Source organism: Pipra filicauda, unplaced genomic scaffold, assembly GCF_003945595.2.
Source record: "Pipra filicauda isolate LSUMZ 115617 unplaced genomic scaffold, ASM394559v2 scaffold174_size2080704_pilon, whole genome shotgun sequence".
NCBI classification, from domain to species: domain Eukaryota; kingdom Metazoa; phylum Chordata; class Aves; order Passeriformes; family Pipridae; genus Pipra; species Pipra filicauda.
In genome coordinates, this window is record NW_024104262.1 from 766,209 (window position 1) to 793,478 (window position 27,270).

A 27,270-nucleotide genomic window follows, 5' to 3' on the forward strand; every position below is an offset into this window, starting at 1 on the left:
TGATGCTTTCAAAAGCAGAATCTGAATTTATTACTTGTATTGCTTGGAATTAAAAAAAAGGAGCTGGTGGCATACTGTGGATGTGGATGATTGTAGAAAGGCCACTGTGTGCCTATCTCTAAGATCATTTGGTAGGTCTTTATGACTTCGCTTGAACTTTTTTATTGCTTATTATTAAACTAAGCATTAAACTGAGCCAACAGCTGACTTAGGTGTCCCATTTTTTTGCCAGGTCTAGCTATTCCCAGATGAAAGATGAAAATCTAAAATTTTCTTTATCAGAAAGAAACAAATTGTCACTTATCACCCCTGCCATAGGTTCCCAGTAGATTTTAGATGGTGAGTAGGTTAACCTTCAACAGCAGAAAAAAAATAAGTAAAAATAAATCAATGGATTTATATAATTGAATCGCAGGCCTAAAATTTATTTTTTGCATTAGTTCTATGCTTGGGACCTTTCATAATGTTTCCTTTTTGACAGTGTCTACCCAGTGATACAGAAGAGACCCTATCTGGTTTTCTCCTTCCTGTCTGTCTTTTCCCCCATGACTAGTAAAACCTAAAAACCTCAGTAAAATAAGGGGAGAAAAAGAGAAATATTTATACTGATATTTTAGAAGGAATATAACTATGTTTGAAGAAAAAAATTGTTTATATGTGAGCTGATGTTTTTATTTTCTTCGTAGCATAGTTAACAAAAATTTTGCCTTCCATTACTTAAAAATATTTCCAGTCATTTGCAATCAAATGATATTAAAAGGAACATATGATCTAAATCTGAATTTTCATGTACCACTGTGGAATTCAAGCCAGCTATCTGCTTGTGGCTTTGAGTTTCCAGTCAAGCGATTCAAAAAGCAAGCCCTATGATTAACTCCATATTTAGAAGTGGTGTGGATAGATTTTCCATATCAAAATTCCAAGCAAAAGAATAAAATGTGACATTTCATGTAATTTTTTTTAGCAGCAGAACTCAGCTTTTGCTCTTGCAAAACTATTTTTGGAAACATTTGGGTGTAGAAGGCTGAATATTAATTAAGTATAATATTACAAGGCTCAATATTAAAAGCCCAGATAACAAACAATTGGAAGATGTGTAGGACAAAAAAATACAATGAAGCAGACAGGTTTGTAAAAATTAGTCTACTCAAACATGTTAACAAATGTACTTTACCTATCTATTTATCCTCTGTCTCATGATTTGCTAGTAAGCGTCTCAGGAAACACAGCCAATCTCTCAAAACAAACTGATTCATGTTCTGTTATGAAGTTTCCAAGAAAGGAGTCTCCTGTGATGACTATTCCATTTCTTTGGTACTTTTGCTTTGAACAGTCTCCTTGTACTAAAATGAAGACGTACTTTCCATAATGTCACCTCATTATTCTTAATTATACCTCAGCAGTGTATCCATTCACCACGAAAGCCTTTCTTAGGCACCTATTAAATCAAATTGCCTGTTGTGCTCAGCCATACTGGGATTCCCTTTGTGACTCCTTTTATTTTTTCCTCAGAAAGGATATCATCCCTCACCTGGCAATTTGTATTCTCTAAACTAGGCTATTGTAAGTGAACATCTCCCTACTAATGTGATGTTCAGATAGAATGTCAGATTACAGGTCCTATCCTATGGATTTGATGTTTTGATGTTTCTTTGAAGCTGAAATAGTTGTCTTATTGCAGTGTAATAAAAATTCAAGCAAAAAACCACAAGAGAAATTAAATGCAAAATAATTTCCAAGAAATGTGGTAATTTGTTTTCATGCTTATACTAGATTTAAGTCACTTTGTATGGTTCTTCTGATCTAATAACCCCAGTGGGACTAGTATCCCTATTTTTAGACAACAAAAAGCCATTGAGACATTAATTGTTTTCTCCAATGCTTCTGGTAAAATCTCTGGCAGCTTGAGGTCTGAATGAGAAAATCTGCAGAAAATATTTTCTGCAGATTTCCTCATTCCTCGGTGTGCTGGTTTAAAGGTAAACTAGCAGGGGAAATGAACTCAACTCAAAAAAGAGATTATAAATCAGAATAACAATTTAATAAAATAATACAATAAGTACGATTATACAGACAAACAATTGGTTTTAACCCACAAAACCCAAATATAGCCCAGCACCCTGGGGCATGAACAGAGTGGTGTTCTTTGGCCCCCTTGAGTCCAAAGTAAAAGGAGAGGGGAAAAACCTGTTGGTGAGAGTGCTGTTGCAGTCTGGTCAAGAGTGGTGATTGCAGTCCAGTCAAGAGTGATGGTTGCAGTCTGGTTGAAAAGTGGTGGCTGCAGTCCAGTCAAGAGTGGTGGTCTGCAGTCTGGTTGAGAGCAGTGATCTGCAGTCTTCCTCTGGATCCCACTAGCGGTTAAAAAAGTCCCAAGACTCCAAGATTATATATCCTCCAGTTCAGGCAGGAATGCCCAGTACCTCCCTCAGGGCGGGGGGTTCCTTAATGGGTGTGAGGACAAAAGCAACCTCCTATCTCGCAGGCCTCTCTTAACACCCAGTTTATAGCCTGAGGACTCAGGCTCTATGGGCAGATCGTGTAAATGGTCTATTGACAACAGTTTCTGGGAAATGGCATGGAAGGCTATAGAATACACAGTTTTGGGTTACACCCATCCAGTGATGAACTGGTCCCAGTTGTTCTAACTAGGACATTATCCACCCCTTATTCTATGCCATCCATGTCATGCCCAAATTAACCCCCTTTAAAAACTATATCCCTTTAAGACTATATACATCTATATATATATATATACACAATGAAACATTACAGACCATTCTCACTCAAAATTAAGTCCCCTTGTGATACACAACATGTCTCCCCATCTTTTTGCATTACCCACCAGGTGGAACCAGGTCCTTGGGCAAAAACAATCCCTCGGATGGGTTTGCCTTTGGTTGAGGTGGGACTAATCCAAACAGTCTTCCCTAACATTCCTCTCATATGCACCACAGGGACTTTATCTCCATCTACAGTATGCAAAAGTTCTGATTGAGCAGGGCCAGCTCGATTGATGGAGCCTCGGGTGTTGACCAACCAGGTGGCCTTTGCTAAATGCAGCTCCCAGTGTTTGAGAGTCTCCCCCACCAGTGCCTTCAGGGTGGTTTTCAGCAGTCTGTTGCACCGCTCAACTTTTCCAGCAGCTGGTGCATGGTAGGGGATATGATACACCCACTCAATGCCGTGCTCTTTGGCCCAGGTGTCTACAAGACATTCTTGAAATGGGTCCCATTATCAGACTCAATTCTCTCCGGGGTGCTGTGTCGCCACAGAGCTTGTTTTTCAAGGCCCAGGATGGTATTCCGGGCAGTGGCATGAGGCACGGGGTATGTCTCCAACCATCCAGTACTTCCTTCCATCCAGTACTTCCTTCTACCATGGTCAGTACGTAGTGCTTGCCTTTGGCGGGTCTTGGGGAGCGTGATGTAGTCAACCTGCCAGGCTTCCCCATACCTGTATTTCAACCACCGTCCACCATACCATAGAGGCTTCACCCGCTTGGCCTGTTTGATGGCAGCACATGTCTCACAGTCATGGATGACCTGTGAGACAATGTCCTTGGTTAAGTCCACCCCTCGGTCACGAGCCCATCTGTATGTTGCATCTCTCCCCTGGTGACCGGAGGCATCATGGGCCCATCGAGCCAGAAATAATTCTCCTTTGTGCTGCCAATCCAGATCTACCTACTTTAATCCTGGCAGCTCGGTCCGCCTGCTCGTTGTTATGATGCTCCTCATTAGCCCGTTTCTTGCCTACACAAGCATCTACGTGACGGACCTTCACACTCAGCTTCTCTACCCGGCCAGCAATGTCCTGCCACATCTCAGCTGCCCAGATGGGTTTCCCTTGGCGCTGCCAGTTGGCCTTTTTCCATCGCTCCAGCCATCCCCACAGAGCATTGGCCACCATCCATGAGTCAGTGTAGAGACAGAGTCTTGGCCACTTCTCTCGTTCAGCTATATCCAAAGCCAACTGAACGGCTTTAAGCTCTGCAAACTGACTTGACCCACCTTGTCCTTCGGTCGCTTCTGCAACTCGCCGTGTGGGACTCCATACGGCTGCCTTCCATTTTCGGTTTGTCCCTACAATGCGGCAGGAGCCATCCGTGAAGAGCACATATCGCCTTTCATCTGCTGGTAGCTTGTCATATGGTGGGGCCTCCTCAGCTCATGTCACCTTCTCCTCCTCTTCTTCAGAGGATAGTCCAAAACTCTCACCTTCGGGCCAATTGGTGATAATTTCCAGAATGCCAGGGCAATTAGGATTCCCTATCCAGGTTTGCTATGTGACCAGAGCAATCCACTTACTCCATGTGGCATCGGTGGCGTGATGTGTAGAAGGAACTCTTCCCTTGAACATCCAGCCCAGCACTGGTAGCCGGGGTGCCAGGAGGAGCTGCGCTTCGGTGCCGATCACTTCTGAGGCAGCTCGAACTCCTTCATAAGCAGCCAGGATCTCTTTCTCAGTTGATGTATAGCTGGCTTCAGATCCTTTGTATCCCCGACTCCAGAATCCCAGCGGTCATCCTCGGGTCTCCCCAGGCACTTTCTGCCAGAGGCTCCAAGAGGGGCCATTCTCCCCGGCTGCGGTGTAGAGCACGTTCTTCACGTTCTGTCCTGTCCTTACTGGCCCAAGGGCTACTGCATGGGCAATCTCCTGTTTAATTTGTTCAAAGGCTTGTTGTCATTCAGGGCCCCACTGGAAATCATTTTTCTTATGTGTCACAAGGTAGAGAGGGCTTACAATCTGACTGTACTCGGGGATATGCATCCTCCAAAAGCCCACAGCGCCTAGGAAAGCCTGTGTTTCCTTCTTGCTGGTTGGTAAGGACATGGCTGCTATTTTGTTAATCACCTCTGTTGGAATTAGGCAGCGTCCATCTTGCCACTTCACTCCTAGGAACTGAATTTCCTGAGCAGGTCCCTTGACTTTACTTCGTTTAATGGCAAAACCAGTTCTTAGGAGAATCTGGATTATCTTCTCTCCTTTCTTGAAGACTTCCCCCGCTGTGTTCCCCCATACAATGATGTCATCAATGTACTGTAGATGTTCTGGAGCCTCGCCCTTTTTCCAGTGCAGTCTGGATCAGTCCATGGCAAATGCTGGGACTGTGTTTCCACCCCTGAGGCAGTCAATTCCAGGTGTACTGCACACCTCTCCAAGTGAAAGCAAATTGTGGCCTGCACTCCACTGCCAAAGGAATGGAGAAAAAGGCATTGGCAATGTCAATGGTGGCATACCACTTGGCTGCCTTGGACTCCAGCTCATACTGGAGCTCCAGCATGTCCGGCACAGCAGCACTCAGGGGTGGTGTGACTTCATTGAGTCCACGGTAATCCACCGTCAGCCTCCACTCTCCACTGGACTTACGCACTGGCCATATAGGGCTATTAAAGGGTGAGCGAGTCTTGCTGACCACCCCCTGGGTCTCCAGGTCACGGATCATCTTATGTATAGGGGTCACAGAGTCTCGGTCGGTGCGGTATTGCCGACGGTGCACTGTTGCTGTGGCTATCGGTACCAATTGTTCTTCAACCTTCAGCAGTCCCACAGCAGAGGGACTCTGAGAGACCAGGCAAGGTGTTCAACTGTCTCATTTCCTCTGTCTCCACAGTAGCTATGCCAAAAGCCCAACAAAGTCCTTTTGGGTCTTTGAAATACCCACTCCTCAGGTAATCTATGCCAAGGATACACGGGGCCTCTGGGCCAGTCACGATGGGATGTCTGTGCCATTCCTTCCCAGTCAGGCTCACTTCAGCTTCCAGTACAGTCAGCTGTTGGGATCCCCCTGTCACCCCAGAAATGGAGATGGATTCTGCCCCTACGTATCTTGATGGCATTAAAGTACATTGTGCGCCGGTGTCCACTAAGGCCTTATTTCTTTGTGGATCTGATGTGCCAGGCCACTGAATCCACACTGTCCAATAGACCCAATTGTCCCTCTCCTCTGCCTGGCTAGAGGCAGGGCACCCCTAGTCCTGGTCATGGTACTCATTGTGCTCTTCTTGTAAGTATGACCTGGAGGTCCCTTCAAGAGGATCAGACATATCATCATTCCTGTACCGTCTGGAGTCTTGCCCACGAGAGACTGGAGCAGCGTTTACCCTTGAAGAGTTCCTTGTGGTACTTGTTCCTCTTTTCAACTCAGGTACCTGGGCTGCTAAGGAAGAGGTGGGTTTCCCATCCCACTTCCTCATATCTTCTCCGTGCTCATGGAGGTAAAATCATAGATCGCCACGTGGAGTGTACCCTCTCTCCTTAGCTGGGGGACGCTGGCTCCTGATAGCAGAGACTCTTGTTTGTCCTGGCGAGATATGGAAGATCCCTTCCATAATTTCTTCTCTTAGCTTCTGGTGTCCCTCTTCAATCTTCTCTTCCAGGCTTCGGACATGTTCAGCTCTCTCCAGAGCTCACGTAGTTCACCCAGGGATAGGGACCGAGTGATTATTTCTGGCTCTGTCTCCTCCGGTGGATGTGAAGGTCCTGCCTCTTCGTCATCATTTGCTATACGGACTGATTTAGTCTTTGATTTCCTTTTCTGGACAGGGGCGACTGCTATTGGTTTTGGTTGTTCTTCTGGCTCCTCGATGGTTTGTGTGGACACGGTGCCGGTTGGTTTATTTCTTTCTCCCTCTGACTCAGCTGTGGTTTGGGTGGACGTGGTGCCTGCGGATTTGGTCCTTCTCTCCTCCCCCTGACAGTGCTGTACCATGTCAAGTAGTGTCCGGTAGGCAGTGGCCAGGGCCCAGCAGGTTGCTGTGAGCTGGCCATCTCTGGAGCTGCCAGAGCATTTTCCCTTCACCAGTCTTATCATGCTAACAGGATCCTGCAATTGTTCAGGGGTGAATTTCCAGATCATTGGAGGAGAAAACTTCTCCAAATACTGGCTGATGCCCTCCCACTTCCCGTGCCACTCAGCATTATCCACTTCCAGGGCAGGCGTCCAAACAACCCCCCTAGAAGGCCCTGTTCTGACCCTAAACATGGTGTAGACAATACAGAGCGGACAAAGCAACACTAACAATAACATTATGCTGTCTTTAACATCAAAAGGGAACTCAATATTTTCAAAGACTGTTGTAGCAGGTCTGAAGGGGAAGAAGGAGGTGAAAGGCTGGAAACAACCATTCCCTCCTGTTCCCCCAAAGGGCTGGGTGCAATTTTTAATGAGGCCCCAGAGGTAGCAACCCAAACCAGGACAGGCAAACAAGACTGAATACACATTTACAATGAAACTCATTGCTTCTGATGTTATGATGACATAAACATAGTATACTAATAAAGCAATTTGGGACCCTCTCCCTGGTCTTAAAGAGAGCATCAAAACAGGCAAATAGTTCCCCATCTGTGGAAATATGAACAGGCTCAGATACAACATCCATGTGAATACATCAAAGAACATGGTGATCAGGGAATTTCTGTATCCAAATAGACAAATGCTTAAAATGAAATTGTGATTCTCACTTCTCTCTCTGCCCCATGTTGGGTGGCCAAAAATGTGCTGGTCTTTTGCACAACTGACCTTAGGCAAACCTGTCTTCAAAAAATATGTCTTGCAGAAAATTAATAAGAGCTGTGGACAGAAAAGTCCAAAGAGAAGAAACTCAAAGTCAAAACTATAAGAACTCTGCACATAGAAGATGGTTGGTTTCACTAGTACAATGTGCACATATAGATGTCAAAAAAAAAGCAAGGCCAGCTTCAGAGAAGAGTGGACAGGAGGCAGGTGGATAAGAAACTGCAGTTGTCTCTTTAGGTATTGTTCTAGATGGCCTGTGACAATGAAAGCTCTACGTAAAGGAGACATAATTTGACAAGAAAAAATTTATTTTCTCACACTGTTGTAACATTGTTCTAACTGCAATAAGCAATTAATAGCAATAAATCACATACAAATTCTACTTCCACAAGAATTTGTGTTGAGATATGCTAACAGTAATTATCACTGAAAGCAAAATATGTATTTTGTAAAGGATGAAAGCTCAAGCTATTAAGACCTTCAGAATTATAAATTTTTTCTATCTTGTTTTTTTCAAACTATTTCATCCTTTCCACTTGATTTTTGGGACTTTTTTTGTATTCGTATTTTTTATATTTAATTAATTTTTTATTTTATATTGCATTTTTTTGTTGAGTTTACGAAATGTGTTAGGTTTTTTGTTTCTTCCACTTCCCTAGACTTCTACTAAATGTATCAAAGTGCACATAGTGATTTGGGTTCTGGAAGTCTTTTGCCGCATCCAAGCAACAACCTTTGAAGGGAAACAAGGTCACGAGCTAGCCTTGGAAGAATGCTGAGACTGGAATGTCTTAAGTCTGTGCACTCATGTTAGACCCTGAGCACATTCACTGAGTACCTGGTACATCAAGAAAGATAATTCATGTCACTAGTCCGAAGGAAATTATAATCTACAATAATGGATCATTTGGGTCTTATTTTTCCTGATTTTTAGGACATGATTTTAATGCTATATATATTATTACAATGCCTAATAACATTACTTAAGAGAGCTGCCTGATGTTCCACACTGTAAGACTTAGTTTTCTTTTTGCCATTACTAAATTCTGTCCAGTGGTGCTGCAATTTTCTTTCCAAGATTTTTTAGAGGGAAAGTGGGTCAACTGTTGATAGAAAGTGGCAGAGAAAATAATATTTTTTCATATTTAAAACAACATTCTGGAAGCTGTTTAGTGAGATATTCTAGTAACTCATGTTTTGCAGCACAAGGTAGAATTTAGCCAAGTGTCTGCAAAATGCTTTTTTTTTTTTCTGATTCTGTGAACAATGTCATAAATTTCAATAATTTATAAGCTTAGGCCAACCTTAAGTCAGTCACCCTGAGTATCTACATTACTGAAAAAATATGAAGTGATACTGTATTATTCTTTTAAAACCTCCTGTCTTCCTCAGAGTCTAAGAGGACTCTAAGAGCCCTTGTTGGTGGGATATTTGTCTCATCATGGCAGAAAGTAGGTACTGAATCAAAGGACTACAGAGAAGTATGAGTGCCTTTAACATCAGGAACTGGAAATAATATCTGCCCAAGCTGCAGAGCACCTGATAATGAACCAGTCACTTACACCAACTTTATCATATGTCACTAATTAAGTTTTTTTCATACTTGGGGTATCAACTCTGAAAGGCTATTGCTTAATCCATGTGGGCATCAGCACTCACAAACACCGATTAACTCAGAACATCTGAGCAGCTGCTGGATGTCAAGGTCTATTCTCTTTCTCATAATGGTCAAAAGTGAATGCCAATGGAAAAGGGTAAGAAGAAGCAAACAGAAGTGCTACCTTCCTATTGTATCCCAACCCCTCATTTTCTTGCCCTTTTATAAAAACTATGCTCTGAATACAAGTCATTCCATGACAAGGAGATCAAAAAGACAAAGTCCTAGACATCTCATTTTGAACATTCAAGTTAGGGAATACTTTCACTTTAATCTCTGTGTTTTAATTCTCCTATATATTAAGCAAGGATGATAATCATTCCTTCTATCACAAGGATGATAAGAAAATTAATTTAATCATCTGCGAGAAGCAGCAAGTTGTCATAGTGATGAGCACCATAGAAAAGCATTATAACTGCTTTTCCAATAGATGTGAACAGCAGATTGTCAATAAACCATGTGACCATATAATGAGCAGTAAGAAAATAATAGAATACTAAATATCTCATTAATAGGGTTGCATTTGGTTTGTGCATTGAGTGACGTAAAAACAATATATAACCATACAGGTAAAGTATAAAATTATTTACGCCCAGGACCAAGATTCCTAAGTCAACTGTAATGTTGACTTTTGTGCTTGACTTTTCAAGCCTAATAATGTGAATATCAGTTTATTGTGTACACATTTGTGCACATGTTGGAGAGATGGCCTAATCTCTAAACTCTGGCATTTGCTGTTGTTTATCTCCAGTTTTCTTGTTCAGCCTACTGTAGCACTATCAACAATCTCAGACTTCAAATGCAGTGTTGAAGAGTTGCCTTCTAATGGTTAGTATACAGATGAACAAGTGCAGACTGCAGTTTGGTTATAGTGTGTGTTTGATTAACATCATCCTCTGCAGACTTCAAGATAATTGGAACACTTTATTCACAGTTTCATGATGATTAACTACTATTGTAATATAAGCATGTTCTTACTACCATTTCTTGTGCTCCTATATTGTCTGTTTCTGCTAGTCACTTTAAGATCCCTATTAACTGTTGGACTGTGAAAGCAAAAGCAACAAAGCAAAACCTAGAAAGCTATAAATTACAGTGTTTTAACTATTTACAAAATAAAGGAAGTATTATGGTGTAAAATTACTACACATATTATGCAACTCTTATTTGGTAAATTACCTAAATGAGCAGAAGTCTACAACTTCTCAAGGATTATTCACAAATTAACTAGAAACAAGAAGAACAACCAAAACACTAGCTGCTACAGTCTTTAAATGCCACATACAGAGCTAAGCTAAGCATGCCTCAGCAAAGAAATTAGTCTTTCTCTGTGAAGGAATGCAGTAACAGAAATACCAGTTTACACTCTGCTTGTAACAAGGCAGTTTTTTTCCAGTGTTAAACAAACTTAGAAGCAGATTTGATTTAGTGGGTTGAAACAGGAGCTGAAAAAACCACAGTTTTTATATAAATGTAAGTGATCTGGCAAGCCAAAGCTGTTAAAAATCACTGTGTATTGCAAAACAAAATCAAACATTCTTCTCACAGAGCAAGAGCAAAGCATTCTACTAAAATTTACAACTCAGCCTTGCCACATGCAGAAATATATATCTATAGATCTTTCAAGGTCAGCTCAAACTTTTCTCATCAGTTACAGAGTTATCTGCAAGTTAAAGCCAATTCCACAGAATGAACTTTGTGCTCCAGTTTGCACTAAGAATTTTGGAGCGGAGATGACTGATTACTTACTGCAGTGCTTATCCATCAACCAGCCTCCCTGCTGTAACCACTCTTCTGCTGCCATTGTCCATCAGGCAAAATGTGCTGCCTGTCCTCATCCTTTCCACAAGCCCTCCCACTAACACCAAAGTAATACATGTTTAAACTAACAAAAGCATTGTGAAGTCTGGCCAAATCATAAAATCTGAACAAAATTATTAAAATGCCATTTGCTTACAAATTAAAAAAAAATCAAATGCATAAGGGCATCTTTTGTATAGAGTACTTTCCTGTTATCAGGAAAGCTGTGTATGCTTTCTTTGACTTTGTGTAAAAAAAAAGACTTGTTGGGCAACTTGATTCGAAAAGTCTATTTTCTTGATCCCTGTTTCATCAGTAAAATTGGGACAGGACATGCCATAATTGCTGGCACTAAGGAGGGATTATGTCACTCTGGAAACATTACAAATGTGCAATCCAAGAGACCAAAAAGGAGAAAGCCCAGCATCTCGCATCAGTCCCTACAGCTGAAAAAATTTCACTGTAACATTGTTGCTTTTGGAACAAGCTTTGTCTTCAGATATTTTCCATGATGTCTGGTTATTTCATCCTGTGAAGTGTTCCCAGGAGAATCAACAATTTTGCCAGATAAAACCTACTTTTCAAGCAGTTCTTTTCAGCAAAACTCAGCCTACACATGCAAGGCACTGCCAAGCTGACCACACACATAGTTGTGTCATGATGTGCCTCCCCAGCTGGCACCACTGTAGATGCACCATTCACCATGCCTAACCTACAATTCTGGTGTAGAATTCATGGTCAAAGTCTTTGGCTGTCAAAGAGAAACCTTAAGCAGACATGGGTCACCCCATGCAGCTGAGGGAGCGTCAAACTATCAGGAAATCCTTTGTTTCATTTGTTTCTTTTGTGGAAATGAAGTAGGATAAGACCACAGGAAAACCTGTTCTTTCACTGGATGAGTCATCCTGAATGAATCATTTTATCCCCTTCTGTGCTTCCACTTCCCTACCTGCAAAATGGGAACCTTGTAAAGTGCCAAGAGCTCTGGTCCTTAAAAACAAACAAAAAACCCAACCAACCAACCAACCAACCAAAAAAAACCCTGGTACAACCTAAAACTAACATTACTGGAAGTAATAAGAAGGGCAGTGGAACTATCAGGAACACTGCTTTTAAAAAATATATCAAAAGCAGATTTGGGTGAGATAAGGAGAAATTTAGAAAATTCACTCTTTTTCCTCATAGGAAACATGTAAAGGAATAAGAAGAAAGACCTGCTTATTTAATAATTTTGGTACATGTACTTTTCAAGACCTCCATAAAAAACAGAGTGGAAGAAGACATTGGATCAGGTATTTCTGTAACATTTGAAAGCAAAAGAAAGGAATAATGGAGGGGGAAAAAAAACACACAAGGAAAAAAAAGACAATAAAACAAATGACAAGGAAAAAAAAAGGCACCAAAAACTTGTTATAAGAAATTTTATGAAAAAAAGTTTAGAAAATAAAGAAGAAAATCTTTTTTACTTCAGGTGAGAAGTTGATTAGATTCATCATTATCATCATCATGGCCAGTCTTCGCAAACAAAGATTTGGGAAAGGGCTCTACCCACATTCGTTACAAGCACGCTGGTGATACAGGGCTTTGCAAAAGTGGGTAAGGCCTTCGAGCCTGTACAATGGATTTTTTAGGTGAGACACAGTGTGTGCTGAACTGAGCCCACACTTTAATCCTAAGGTTCATCTGCCGGGCCAAGCGAGCTTGGACGGTGGCAGCGAGGTCCTCAGGACGTAGGTTTGTTTAGAGTGACCTTCTCTTAGATGGATGGCCTTACAGGGCTGATGAGCTCCATCTGCCCAGGTTTAGAGTGTCCTTTTCTTCTTTGTGTTCCGGGGCTCCCCTCTCATTTCCCATGATGGCACTGTCCGCACAGGCAAAGCTGCCATTCTCTCGCTCCTTTCCGCCCCCGGGGTCGGGCCCCAGTGTCCGGGGCCGGGCCGCCACACACGTGCCCGGGCCTGCGCCGCTGCAAAGCACGCGTTCCGGGGCCGGCCAGGGCCCATGCCCTGATTAGATTAGCTTTTTTTTAAAATATGGCATTATTTTTTTGTTCACGCCATGCTGTACTTCTATAAGAGACAGAAAATCATGAATTATCCTTTCAGATAGAATTATATTTTTTTTCCCAGAACACAACAAAAAGGACTAAAGAATTAAAAAAAAAAAAAGGTTAAGGAGTATTTAATGCACCAAATGAAACATTACTGGCAGGGGCCAAATACCCTACTATACAGCCCTGCCAGGACAGCACATGGGCAAGCATCTCCTCCTGGGAATCAGGTAGTTTTGCCTAAAGGAAACCTTGAGAGTACATATTTTCATATACTATTGTTTTTTACCCCCTCTAGCCATGGCTGTTTGCCAACAGAGGACAACATGCCTATCCATGAAAACACAGGCTATTAAAAAAGATAACCAATTAAGAAGGCTTGTGTACTGTTTTCCTCTCTGAATTTTTTTCAGTGATGGTTAAAAGTTAAGGTAATGAAAACAGGAATTAATTTATATCTGATTTCTTTAGTGCATGAATAAAGTAGCACTGAGTGAAATACCCATACAGGTCTTGCTAATAAACTTAGGTGTCAACATATAAGTGCAATTTAGTAGGCATAAGTTTTCAGAATATTCATGGGTTTGTACAATTTCAGAGATTTCTACACGCATGCTTGAGACATGAAATGTTTGATTAAAACTAAATAAACTCCTCAGGGAGTACTTAAGGTAGAGAAGGAAGGAAGAGAATCTCTGTTTATACTTCAAATATTAAAGTTCATACAATTCCCTGACACCTGAGAAAGTGAAATAACCAGGAGTGGGAATATCTCTATCATTTAAATCTTCATTAACAATTATGTTAGGCAGTAATATTTGTAATTGTCTTTATAGTTCATCCTTTATGGAAAGCTGAATTTAATTTTTTTCCAAGCAGTTGCTATAAAGAATATTTCACAAGAGCTGAATCTGCAAAGCTAAGTTTCAGGAAATGGGTCCTTTTCTTTCGCTCCAATGAATACAGTGTCTGAGGCTAATTTAACATCAAAAGAACTAGGAGGTAACTCTGGAACCAGATACTGGTTCTGAGCCACACAGCAGTGTCAAAGAGGTTCAAGCTGCTCTTAAAATTGTTATTCACCAGGATATGGGTTCCTAACTGCCAATGAATATTTAAACTAAAATACAATCTTATTTTGAAGAAAAAGCCCAGATATTACCATGATCAGTATCTCAAATAGGGAAAAAAAAAGGGGGACAGCAGAGGGAACAGCTGGCCTGTCTGAATTTTAAAAGAATTACAATGTTTTGCTTTCAATTACAATTAATCATCCAGAAAATAACTGCTGGTTAGGAAATCAATCAATTTTAGGTGATGAAGCAAAATGTTCTGAAGAGCTACTGGAAACTGAAAAATGCATGCTTCCCATCCATAAAAACCTTGTAATGATACTGGTGGCATAAATACAAACCTATATTTTAATGTTGAAGTAAATAATTGTAAGAAAGTTGCAAATGCACAATATCAAGTAGCAAAGTCACAGTCATCTTACTGACATGGAGGAGTCAGGGGTGGGGTGCGGGGGAAGGGAAGGCATTTCTGTGGTGAAAAAGCTGTTTGGACAAGATGAAAAGCTGTGATGGCTTTACAAAATGTCATTTCCTAGTTATTCATTTCCAGTCTTTTTTGAGAATGGATATTCCAAGGAGAAAAATACATTGCTTCACAGCTGTGAACATCCTGCTTGCCAAAAATGCAAATGTAATTACTATCTGTGAATCAAAGACAAATTATGGCACTGCTGATAAATATGAGTAAGGCCCTAACCCTTGCATGTTCACCCCAGCCCTGGAAGTCTTCAGGGCTGAGTTGAACGGAGCTTTCAGTAGTCTGGTCTAGTGGAAGGAAGGTGTCTCTGCCCATGGCTGAGAGGTTGGAGATAGATGATCTTTAAGATACTATGGCCTTAGGAGGGGACATAGACCTCTAGGGCTGAAATCCGGATTCATTTGGAAGGGTTACCTGTGTGCATATGTCACAATGAGCACATCAGTTACAAACTGACTTATACTAAGAGGATTATAGTGGTGAGAGAACAAAACCTTTTAATAGGCGATTGTGGCATTTGAGTTGCCACAAATGTTAAGACTTTATGAAGATTCAAAGAATGACTCCTAACATTTTTCCAGCTCACACCTCTGACCCTTAAAGAATGAAAAACATATGTCAGAAATTAAGTCATTAATCATAGTGTTACCAAGCATAAAAACAGTGCCTGTGCCAATATCAACTGACTTTATATGTTTTCTCAAATGTCCTTCACCTTACATGGCATCAAACCTAAACCGTCATTTTGGTCATACTGAAACCTAGGCAATCATGGATCTTTCCTTAACAGCATAGAATTCAGAGCAGATGGCACTGAGGTGACTATAATGTCTTTACTAATGTCAAGAGGGATGTTAAAACAAAGATCAAAACAGAAATTAGCTTGGTCAATGTACCCAAGAGGATAAATCAAAAAATAAACTTCTGCAGACTAGGGTGGAAAGGGCACAGCTTCAATATCACTGAGCCAGCCAGCATCATTTTCCAGCTCATTAAATGAAGGGCATCTGAACAGTTTGATTGAGAACTGACATAGAATAGGTTGAACTTTTTAAAAGTAATTAATTATGCAACTGTAGTGCCTATCACTGATCATTAGCAAGCTTTGAACCATGGGTCCCATTGGCTTTGATCCATGTATTCTCTTATCATGCCTTCCGTAAATATTCTAACTTTTAAAAGATCCCTTATGCTCTGTGCATTTCCTCTCAAATGTTGTAATTTTTTCCCCCCTCTGTGTCTAGAGGGGGAATTGATTCTTGTCACATTTCCTCTATGGGTGGGTACAAATGAAAGATTATTATCACCAGGATTTCTTGTGAAAACAGGTAACAGCTATAACAGCCTGGTAAACAATTTTACTGTCTTTGGGTTCTAAATCACAGATTACTTTTTTTGTGAAGCTCTGGTAAGTATGTTTTGAACTGTCAGCAACTTAAGGCAGACAAAACTATCAAAGTAGGACTTAAATATAATAAAGAGAGGGAGAAGGTAACAATATAATCACCTATTTGGACACTGACTATCTTCCAGAGTTAGTATACTAGCTGTCAAAATGGGCACTGAACAATGAGCAGTAATACTGAAACTCTGAGGGTTTGGGGATACTTAAAGTGATCACAAGCTGCTGAGGAGGGAAACATTACATTTCAAATTTTAAAAGCCTGTTTGCTAAAGAAAAGAACTGAATATTATGAAAGGTGAAATAAAGGTGTATCTACAGTATTGAATACTTTGTGGACAAAACAGCCAAAATGTTCACTATCCAGTATATAAAAACCAAAAAGCAGCCAGAGTGACTTGAGAAGAATGTGTTTTCCCTTGTCACAGGAAAGGCACACAGGTACTATATCATTATCTTATTCATGCAGAGGTTTATACTGCAGAATAAAGATAGAAAAGAAGTCAGGGAAGCATCATTGTTATCCAGTCTGGAGAGAAACAAATCACAATAGTTCCTGATACACACCCAATTTCTCTTTTCAGTCCTGTTCTTAGAAAGAACACAATCAAGTCTAGTTTGACTTTTTCAGAATCTCTGAAAAATTAAATTGTGAAACAGTGGGTATTAAAGGGTAAATAAACTTCAATTTAGAGAAAAAGGAACAAAAGCCAGAACATAATTCGGGAATGAAAAGCTATAAAACCCCAACTGTATGCTCCTGTAAATAAGCATTTACTTAATTTATAGTGTAGATCTCTTTTCCCATATAAATGAACAAGTAAACAAGATACCAGGAATGGCTTGAGCAGAGTCTGCTCGAAAGTGCAACCCGTGTTGCATGAATTGTTCAATGCCCAGGTGGTTGAATGACTGGCAAGGGATGAAATGAATGGTAGGAAATAAAACTATTATAGAATTATAGGATACTCCAATTTCAGAATTCAGTACTATTATAAGGCTGAAGTAATGTAAAATTGAAGGAGACATGAAGAAAACCTGAAACTCATTTGGAAGCAGTAATAGCATCTCCCTAAATGTCCCTTTCAACCTAGCTGCCTACTACAAACTACTTTCAAGCTATGCTTTACAGGGGCATGCTCAAATGCAGTGGTCCTTTGTAAATTTTTAATTGCTTTCACATGACTGAACATGCTTTGAAGAAAACTTATGTTCAAAATGGAAGTGGGTGGAAAAAGAAACGTAGTTCTCCAGCATCAGCAAGGGATTCCTTCAGGCCCTTACTTCCATTTCCAGTCTGAAAGAACTATGGTGATTTTTTCCCCTTTCCATTGATGACCTTCTCAGAGTAACTCTGTGTTTTGGTAGCCAAAAAAGTATGCAGGGAGAGCAACAAGGGACTAATATGGCCTCTACTACTGAAAAAGCATCTGCTGATGAGTATAACCAGAACATCTACCCTCAGAGGTACTGATGTTAGTGCTCTTCTTTTGCGACCTGACCTTTTCATTTGTCATAAGTGAACATGTTCCATTTTACTGTTATTGAGTCAGTCAAAGCTAGCTTAAATAGTACTCCTACACTCCCACTGCAAGTGCAGGCCTGCTAACTTTTAAATGTTCATCTTTATTTCATCATATTTCCCTCCACAATCTGGGGCTATTCCTGCTGACAAATTTTTTATGTAGTTTCAGGCTTAACAGACTAACAATAATGAAAAACTGGATACAGAAATTGGACGAAATCTATCCATTATCTGTGCAACAGCATTTCACTCTATTGAACGTCCTTTCTCTGTATTTCCTTTTTTATGTACATTTCAACACCAGCAGATAAAAGCATTATCATACCATCATACCAAAGCATGCAAAGTAAATATACACATGAATCAAGAATAAGAATTAAATGCACAAAAAAAAAGTTGCCTTTTTCTAAAAAATAAGTTGCTAACATCACAGTTTCAAAACATGAAAAAACATTTGTTTACAGACCACATAGGGAAGAATAACGGCACAGATTTGCAGAGATGTCTCAACTTGGTGGCCAGGCTCCCCAGTGGTCCCTTTGGGGAGAGCTCAAAATAAAGCTGGTAGCACCTGCCTGTGTTAGGATGTCACTCCTGATTATCTGAACAGCCCTCTAGACTTACACCAATTCCTCTATTGACTATACAAGCATGGATGCTGTGATTGTTTTAAAAACAAGTAATGTATCTTTTTCTCACCTTTTAATTTTTGAAATTTACACACATTTTGTGTAATCATTAGATCTTTAATTTTACATGTGAGAGCTGAAAATGTCACATGACTATCTGACGTGGGTTTATATAAAAATTGCTCAAGCTATGCCAAGGGGAAAATAATAGAAGCAGATATATTTTTATGTATGAAACATACTTGACTGGAACAAAAGTGAGGATGGGGAAAACAGTATTTATGCATACGGTTTAGTTTAGACACACCTTAGGATGGCATGCAATGATAGCAGAAAGACTACAAAATGCTATGACAAAGGGGTTCACTTATGGAAATGTGATGAACTTCATATGGTCATACAGAACATAAAGAGACAGGTTCACACTGTAGCTTCTCACACTAAATATGAAGAAATATAATTTCTGAGACCTAAATCAAAATTTTAGTCCACTGGACACACTTGGAAAATACACAGATACAAATGAGGAGTCTGCAAGTTATAGTGTATGATATGATACATTTTAAATAGATACATACACTTCCACATTTTAAATAGATACATACATTTCCACAAAAGCACTTTTGATCAAGTTTATGGGCATCACACATCTAAACTGCAAGTACACTAAAAGGATTAAGCTGATTAGAACACCTTCATTTGCCATTGGTGAATCAGAGCTCAAATCAGTCCAGCAGTTTAATTACCTAGGCAGCCTCATCTCCTCGGACGGTAAGATTGACGGAGAGATAGACAACAGGTTAGCAAAGGCATAGAGTGCCTTCGGAAAGCTTCATAAAAGAGTTTGGCAAAATAAACACCTGAAGAAAAGTACAAAGATCAGTGTTTACAGAGCCATAGTGCTGTCTACTCTCTTATATGGATCTGAATCATGGGTCATCTACCGCCACCACCTGCGACTCCTAGAACGCTTCCATCAACGCTGCCTCTGTACAATCCTAAACATCCACTGGTCAGATTATGTGACCAATACATCTGTTCTAGAACAAGCAGCAGTCACAAGTATAGAGGCCATGTTGATGAGAACACAGCTGTGTTGGGCAGGGCACGTCTCCAGGATGAAGGACCACCGCCTCCCTAAGATCTTGCTTTATGGTGAACTTGCCACTGGCTGCCACAAGAGAGGAGCCTCAAAGAGGAGATACAAGGACTCCCTGAAACAACATCTCAGCCTTGGCCATAGTGATCACCATAACTGGTCTACTCTGGCCTCCAATCGGGAGACCTGCAGACACACCATCTATAACGCTGTGGATGCTTTTGAGAAAGCACGCAGGATCACCCTTGAGGAGAAAAGACATCGCAGAAAGAATTTTGCTTTGCAGAATATACCACCTAAGGAGTCTTTCTGTTGTACCTTTTGCAATCAGACATGCCTGTCTCGTATTGGCCTTTTCAGCCACCAACGCGCTTGTAACAAATGTGGGTAGAGCCCTTCCCAAATCTTCATTTGCGAAGCCCAACCATGATTTGCTGTATTTTTGATATAGCAATAATGGCATCAAATAATATAGAAGATGTTGAACAAGGAAGGATGAAAGCTGCAGTAACACAATAATGCAATTACTCCATTTCAGGTATAAAGATATCTATTTTATATCTGGAAGTTTCGCAGGCAAAAACTGAAACCAAGTGAGTATTTTTTTTGTGAAATAAAGTTAACATTATGAAAATGTTTTGTTGCAGTCTTTCAAAAGCAAATTTTAGTAACATTCAATAGAAGAAGGCTATCCCAAACTCTGTTGGAAAGGAAGATTTAAATGCAAAAAAGGATGGCAAACATGCAAATGAGGGAACTAAAAGTAAAACTAGCTATAGAGTTGGAACCCAATAATAAGGCAAATCTATAGGCTTAGGACAAAAGAAAAATAGATTTTGGCCAAGTCAAGGAGAGATCACGTATCAAATGAGAGCTCTACTCACAAGCTTTAAATCACTAATTATGGAAATGTCTGAGACAATAAAGATGATTATGAATATAAAGCTCTGAGAATGAAGATGATCTTACATAATTGATCTCATGTAGGGGATGCTTCAGGGCAGCGGCAACCAAGGATCATAGTGACTGGCTGTTTATTTCTCAATACATACCTCTTGGAAAGAATTTCCGAAAAGTGCGTGCTGTAATCCGCTCTGATGTGTGTGTGGGTGGAAGCTGACAGCAGCTATGAGATGTAGTATGACACCAAGTGAAATTAATCATTGGGGTTCAAAAAGCAGCCTGTCACTGTGTCAGAGGGTTAATTGGCCTTGATACAGCATCATCCTACCAGCTCCCAGGGCAGTACAGCACACACCAACATGCAAGTCTTGTCTTGTCCTTTAGGTATGTAGCATCTGTGTCCTTTCTTTGAAACATGTTGTGGGTACATTCTGTTAGTAGGGTCTTATATAATTCAATATGAGAATTCCTTCAAAATTTAGATAACCAACCAGTATAATTGCCCCCAATGGAAACTTTTCAAAAACACAAAAATAAATTATGATTATTAAAAGGAATTTAATTTCAGAATTACTTAAAGTTTTTTCATAAAAATAAACTCTTTTCTTTCTAGTTGACATGAATTTTTATTCAAATAGTTAATTTGAATAATGATTTTAAATTACTAAATTGAAATAAAGCATAATGAAACTACTAAAATGAAATTTTTAATTGATCTCTGCTGAATTTGAGATATCTGACAAAGAAAAAGACAGTTATTAATGGTTCTGAAACAATCTTCTTCCTTTTCTTAATGCTTAGCACTTTCATAGAAGGGGGAAAGTATTTTTAAAATATCTATAGAGAAAACTCTTTTTGACTTAGTGCTTGAAGTTTTGAGTGTATTAGTATTTGATTGCATTTATAACATCACCATTAGGTGCTGTTATAAAACTAGCAAATGAAATGGAGAAGAAACACATTTAAGTCATGAGTTCCTCTCTGTGCTTCTCAAATCCTCAAAAATGAGGTCACATGAACAAAAACTCTTTCTGCCCTTTAGCTTCTAAAAGTCTGCGCTGTTCAGTCTTTTAATACAAGTTTGCAAAGGTTTTGTGATTTTTGATGAAAGAAAAAATATTTAAAAGGTCATATCATAGTATGCACCTATTTAAGTCACGCATGCACACATCTTCACAGTGTCACCAATATTAACAAATAAAGGAATGCAGAATTGTACTGAGTTTTATAATGTGACTTAAGAAACATGCTCTAGTGCATATAAATCTGACTTAAAATCCACTGTAGCTGAAATCTGATGGGAATCACAGTAATGAGGTTGAGTCATTTGTGATGCCATTAGAATGATGATGTCACTGCTTAGTGACTTCATGGATTTGAAGTGCTGAGTTCTTTCAGTATTACATTTAGCCTAAATAGCTGGTTTATTCTTGTTGCTGTGTTCTAATACTTTTTATTCTGTACTGGACTTGCCTTGTTTTATATGAATACTCTATTTATATTATAAAATAATGCTAAGACTACTAAATATTAAAGCATATATTCAGCATGTTAGTTGCATTAGAAAGAATTAATCTGGTTAAATGTGCGCACTGTAGGTGCCCATATACAAGTTAGATTTCATTTATATATATTATTTATGTTGAGTGAAGCTTAGGCTGATAAAATCAATGACATCAAGAGCACTTCTTCCTCTGAGGAGACATCTAAAATATGTGATGTAAGTCATATCTGAAAACAGGTACTTCTCTCCAGGAAGAGCATGAGGTTACTAGTTTAGGTACGACAAACATTTGTCTTTACGTGAGGTGGATCCCATCTGTTATGCCTTACACTGTAATTGTGCTTCTCAGAAGAGACGGTAGGAAGAAAGTAACCCCTAATTGTGAAACAAAATACCACCAACTATTTACATGATGTATCGGAAGGCAATAAAAGGCAGAGGATTCCATCAAGGCATCTCAACATTGATCTAGGTTTGGACTACCTTCTTTCGTCAGTTGAACCAGCTGTAAGTGGGATTTGTTCATTTAGATTGAGCTGTCAAGTGAACTCCCTATGAAACCAGCTGCCCTTTCTCTTACACTACACTAGAGACAGACACTGAAGTGCCTCCTCTCCACTGGCCTTGTGGTCCAGTTACAGAGCTATGTCCACAAGCTGATAACCTACAGATGTGCTCAGGAAGAAGGTGTGAGAATGAACTGTGCTGTAAAGGTAATTATATTTTCAGGAAAACTGAAAGTGAATTGTTAGTACACTAAAGTGAATGGCAAGAACTACACTGTACATCTTGCACGTGCTAGGGAAAGAATATTATGTGTGTTTATCTGTATGTAACTTGAAAGAAAGTGTCTCTGAAGAAGTGCCCTCTCTTTGCTGGAGTCAAACTTTGTTCAGTTTGGCATGGTTTGCAATATTATTTTTTTTAAAAAACAAACACTTGTTATTTCAAGACAGCAGTTCTTATCAAAATGTTAAAGTAATTGGATCTTCTGTTGGCAAGTCTAATACTTCAGCTCTAAAAAAAACACACAGAGATAGGAATGTGCCAAAAGATTGTATGGCCAAGAAAAAACACTAAAAACTATTTAAAATCACTGACTCAACTTGAAATGGCAGTTAAAAGCTAGCAGCATACTGGACATCATCAACAAAGGTGCTGAGAAAAAAAGCAAGCATGTTTTACCACTGTGTAAGAACTTTGGTGTGTTCACATCTTGGGTAATGCCTGCCATCTGGTGTCTGTATTTCAAGGACACAGTGGTGTTTGAGGAAATACAATGAATGGAAAATAAAATGATCAAGGGAGGGGCAGTACCCTTTTTAGAGAAATACAAGAAGGCTACAGCTCTTCAGTTTCTACAGGAAAAGGCTGAGAAGGTTACAACTGAGCTTAACAAAATCATGAAGCTGGTGGATAAGTGAATCCAGACTCTTTCACCAATTGTCACAATGACAGAACTAATTTTAAAGCACAGTAAATAAAGTCCTTTCTTACACAGGCAGAAAGGTTATCAGAAGGCTGTATGGGAAGATGGTTTACCAGCAAATTTTGAAAAGATATCAAGCAAATCCATGGGCAAACAGGTACATAGATAATACAAAAAAGAGAACAACCAAGAATGAGCCCTATAACATCCCTAATACAACACTAGTAGACACTGGGCAATATGATGGGAATGGATTGTTGAAATTGGACAGGCACTCATGTTTCCCTGTTGCTGCATGAGACAACAGAATAACAGGTTAGGAAGGCTATTGGTAAAGCCCAGTAGGACATGCCTTATATTGTTAGAAAATAGACTAGTTGATCACATCAAACTCTACCCTTAATTCACTGACAAAATAGCATTTGTTCCCCTTTCACTTTGTAAAAATAACACTGTTTAACATATCACACTATGCAGGCTTCCTCATTATCACCGACACAATAATTAACAGCATATGCATCACCTTGAGTTTCTATCGTTGTCATGATTCGAGGCCCATACTGCTTATGAAAGCCTATTTTCCTTAATGAAGTCACCTACAAATTCCATCAAAGTCAGACTTCATGTAGGAAAGGTCATCTGTAGCTTGCCAGTTTTCCTTAGCACCAGAAATCCCACAATTCTGCATGTGATATTTGGTACTTCAATCCCCACCCATGAGTTTGTGTGCTGTGTGGCTTGCATTGAACTATCCCAGTGGACTGTATTCAACACATTCAACTACTAAAAGTGTGACTAGATAGTATGTGAGGTTGTGAACCTGTTTTGTTTAAGATATGGCAAGGGGACAAGTAATATCGCCAACAATGACAACAGGCACTTGGCTCACACAAAAAATCATAATACTGAACAGGAAAAAAGATTGACTCAATAAAGGAATAAAAAAGCTTAACTCTTTTTAACAGCCAAGTGATATGATTGGTGTTAATACTGTTCACAGTTATAATTACAAACATTTACATTCTCTGCCCTCTAGACAAAGATTCCTTCAGGGAATATCCAGGTTTTGCTCTTGATCTCCTCAGCACTCAGATTCCCAGTCTGAAAGGCAGCAGCTAACTTCAAATACAGGTCTAATAACAATAACATAGAGATATACACTTCATTCAGTATCATTTATTGTATATATTTGTCATCTTTATACTGGTAATAGGCTTGCTAGCACCAAGGTATTAACTGAGGAGCTGAATGTTTTTGGGATGGCCAGATCTTAAGCAGTGTGATGTGGCCATAGCTTTTTACTCTCACACATGAGTACCAAAAGACTGGGTCACAGTCATGGCAGAGTTCCACTTTATGATACTTTTAAGTCAGGAAGCCAGTGCAGCTACCTCAGGTCAGCACAGCTGATGTCTACAATTCTGTCCTAACACTTCTGCTCCAGAAACAATACTATCCACTGATGTCAAGCCAAAAGTATTTTATTGTCTCCATTCAACAAGACTTTTATTTAGCATCACTCTTGTGATCCACATATTAAGGGCAGTCATAAAAAGTTCATACCATAGATCAGTTTTGTTCCACTCATCTATAAATGAGTGAAACATCTATTATAGACTGAGAAATTCATACTGGACAACATCCTTCAGTAATTTCCAATATACTGAACTTCACGATACTGCAGACGAGCAATACCACCCACTTCTGGAGGTAAATAAGGACAGAGGCAGTGTTCTACATAATACCACAGACTGAATCATTTAACACCTTTGCTCTCAGGGGCACTGGAGATGCTGGGATGTGCCCTTTGCAGATCAACCAATCCTATGTTCCAAAAACCAGAAAAGCTTGAATTGGCAGACATTACAAAAAATAAATAAAACCCAATAATACCAACCCACAAAGTAAACAGGTAACTCTAGACACACCATGCAGAAAAGCTGACAATATTCCTGAGGCTTACAAACTTTTTGGGCTAGTTATATGAATCATGAAAAACAAAAAAAGTTCTAGAATCTGATCAGCTGCCTCACTTCTAGCCAGTAAGATGCTGTCCAACAACCAAAAACCCTTATCTGCTTGCTTGACTTTCCAGCAGTTAATAATTTCAACTTCTAAAATTTTAATTCAGAATAATAATAGAATAACTAGAATAGTATCTTTTTTAAGATCAAAATTTTCTTTATCCAAATATGAAAAAAAAATCACCAGAGAAATATGACATTTTCTGTAGAACACTGCTGCTCTACTATTCAGTGGTAAATTGTTAAGAAAGTGGAACCTTATTCTCATTTAAATTAATGTACTCCTGTCTCAGCCAAAGTTTTACCTTACCATAAGTTTCCTTACTTCCTTTTAATTTCTTCTCTGGAATAAAAAGACGTATCAATTGTCTCAGTTGAAAAGTTTGCACCATCATTTATCCCTCCTGGACTATTTTCCAGAAATGTTCTAATTTAAAACCACACTTCGCAATCACTCCTGAAATGAGGAATGTAACATTAGGATCAGTTTTCCAAGGTACCTCAGAAAGAGAAGGTTTGCCTACAGACCCTACTGTCATGCTAAACAGCAGCCATCCTCAACCCAGGCAACTTTACAAAGGGATGCATCAGCACAGCCTGGGCTCACCTGCATCTGCTCAAAGCCACCTGGTGTGCCCATCACAGCACATCAGCAGTGGAGATACCCTTTGGATGCTTTGCAATATTGATACTAAAAAGAATATCATGCTTTTTACTACATACCCTGAACTTACTGTATCTTTTGGACAGACTGAGTGTGATTTCAAGGCAACTAGAGCAACTGTCTTTTCTTTACATCTTTTCTGTCCTCTCACTTGTCTCAATGTGTTGGGAGTCTCTGTGTGTTTCTGCTCTTCATGGGAAGTTTGTTCACATGGGAAACTATAGTGGAAAGTTATCCTGGGATAATTTTCCTCAAACTCTTGGAAGAGGAGTATCTATACTTTAAAACAGTCCTGTCACTATAGTCCCTGTGTCTTGAGACCCACAAATTCCTGTGTCACCTTCTCACATTCTCCCATTTTTTCCTTCCTGCACCCCTGCTACTCTAACATGCAGGAGGATCACTGTGTTAACAGACACCGAAAGGAGAAGTCTGTGGTATAGCTTTCACTATCTCCTGGCCTGAACATCTATCAGTGCTCCTCATTTAATCATGTTACTTGTCCCTAAGCGTTAATACTGTAGTGAAACTATAGTGTTGTTATTCTGCCCCAGAGAACTGCAGGAAGTGGTACTGATCTATGGGTAGAAACCCACAGACTCTGATGATTAAGCACACCAGGGAAAGTCATGCAGGTGATTTGGAAACTGGTCTGCTCAGGCCCACCTCAAAGGCTGGGTTGGGTTGAGTTAGGTGGGGTGGGTTGGGTGGGCTGGCCTAGAACCGGCACCTTCCCAGCGGCAGCCAGGAGTTGAGCTCCGTGTGGGCGGCCAGCGGCTCCCTCCCATTCTCCTCTTCCTCTGCACTCCATTTTCCCTCTACCTGGGGCAGGGCTTGCCTGGCTCTGCTCCACACCACCAGGGAACAGCATGTACCTTGTCCAGTCAGCCTCCAAGGATCACCCTGAGAGCCACCTCTGAGCTCAGACAGTTTTCCCAAACAGCAGAGTAGCAGAGGACTCCCAGTTTACAACTAGCAGAACAGGTATTCTCAGCTACCAGATTAGCATTATACCTGAAGGCAACAACAACAAAAGGGAGGCAGGCAGAGACTTCAGACACAATACCTGGTGGTCAAATCAACCTGCAAGTATCAATTCCAACGATTTTTTCTTTGATTTTTTTTTTCTTTTTTTCCAGCAAGATTTAAGGGAAGCAGTCAACAAAGAAATAATTGAAAGGCAGAAGAATTAATCAAAGGTACTGATTTATTTGCACAATTGTACGTAATAGCTAAGGTATGTATGTTTTAGCTTACTTCCTTGGAGACACCCTGCAGAGTATAACTTTACCAATACATAGTTCACCAACAAGGTATTGCATTTTAATATAAAGCTACTACTTACTGCAGTTATTTCAGCCAAACTCTGCCTTAGCAGTTTCTGAGAATAACTAGGATCCTTCTTTAGCTTGAGAAGTGTACTTATTTTCTTATCACACAGCAACATATATGCCATTGATTTCTAAACCAAAGCTATATTTTAAACTACATCATTTTATGGCAGTTAAATATAG

The 27,270-nt window shown here is 39.8% G+C and overlaps 1 protein-coding gene across 4 annotated transcripts in view; it reads right to left on the reverse strand.

The window, feature by feature from the left end:
- The window catches only part of PDE4D (phosphodiesterase 4D), a 389,547-nt gene that overhangs the window by 125,572 nt on the left and 236,705 nt on the right, over positions 1 to 27,270 (reverse strand). The window lies entirely within an intron of this gene.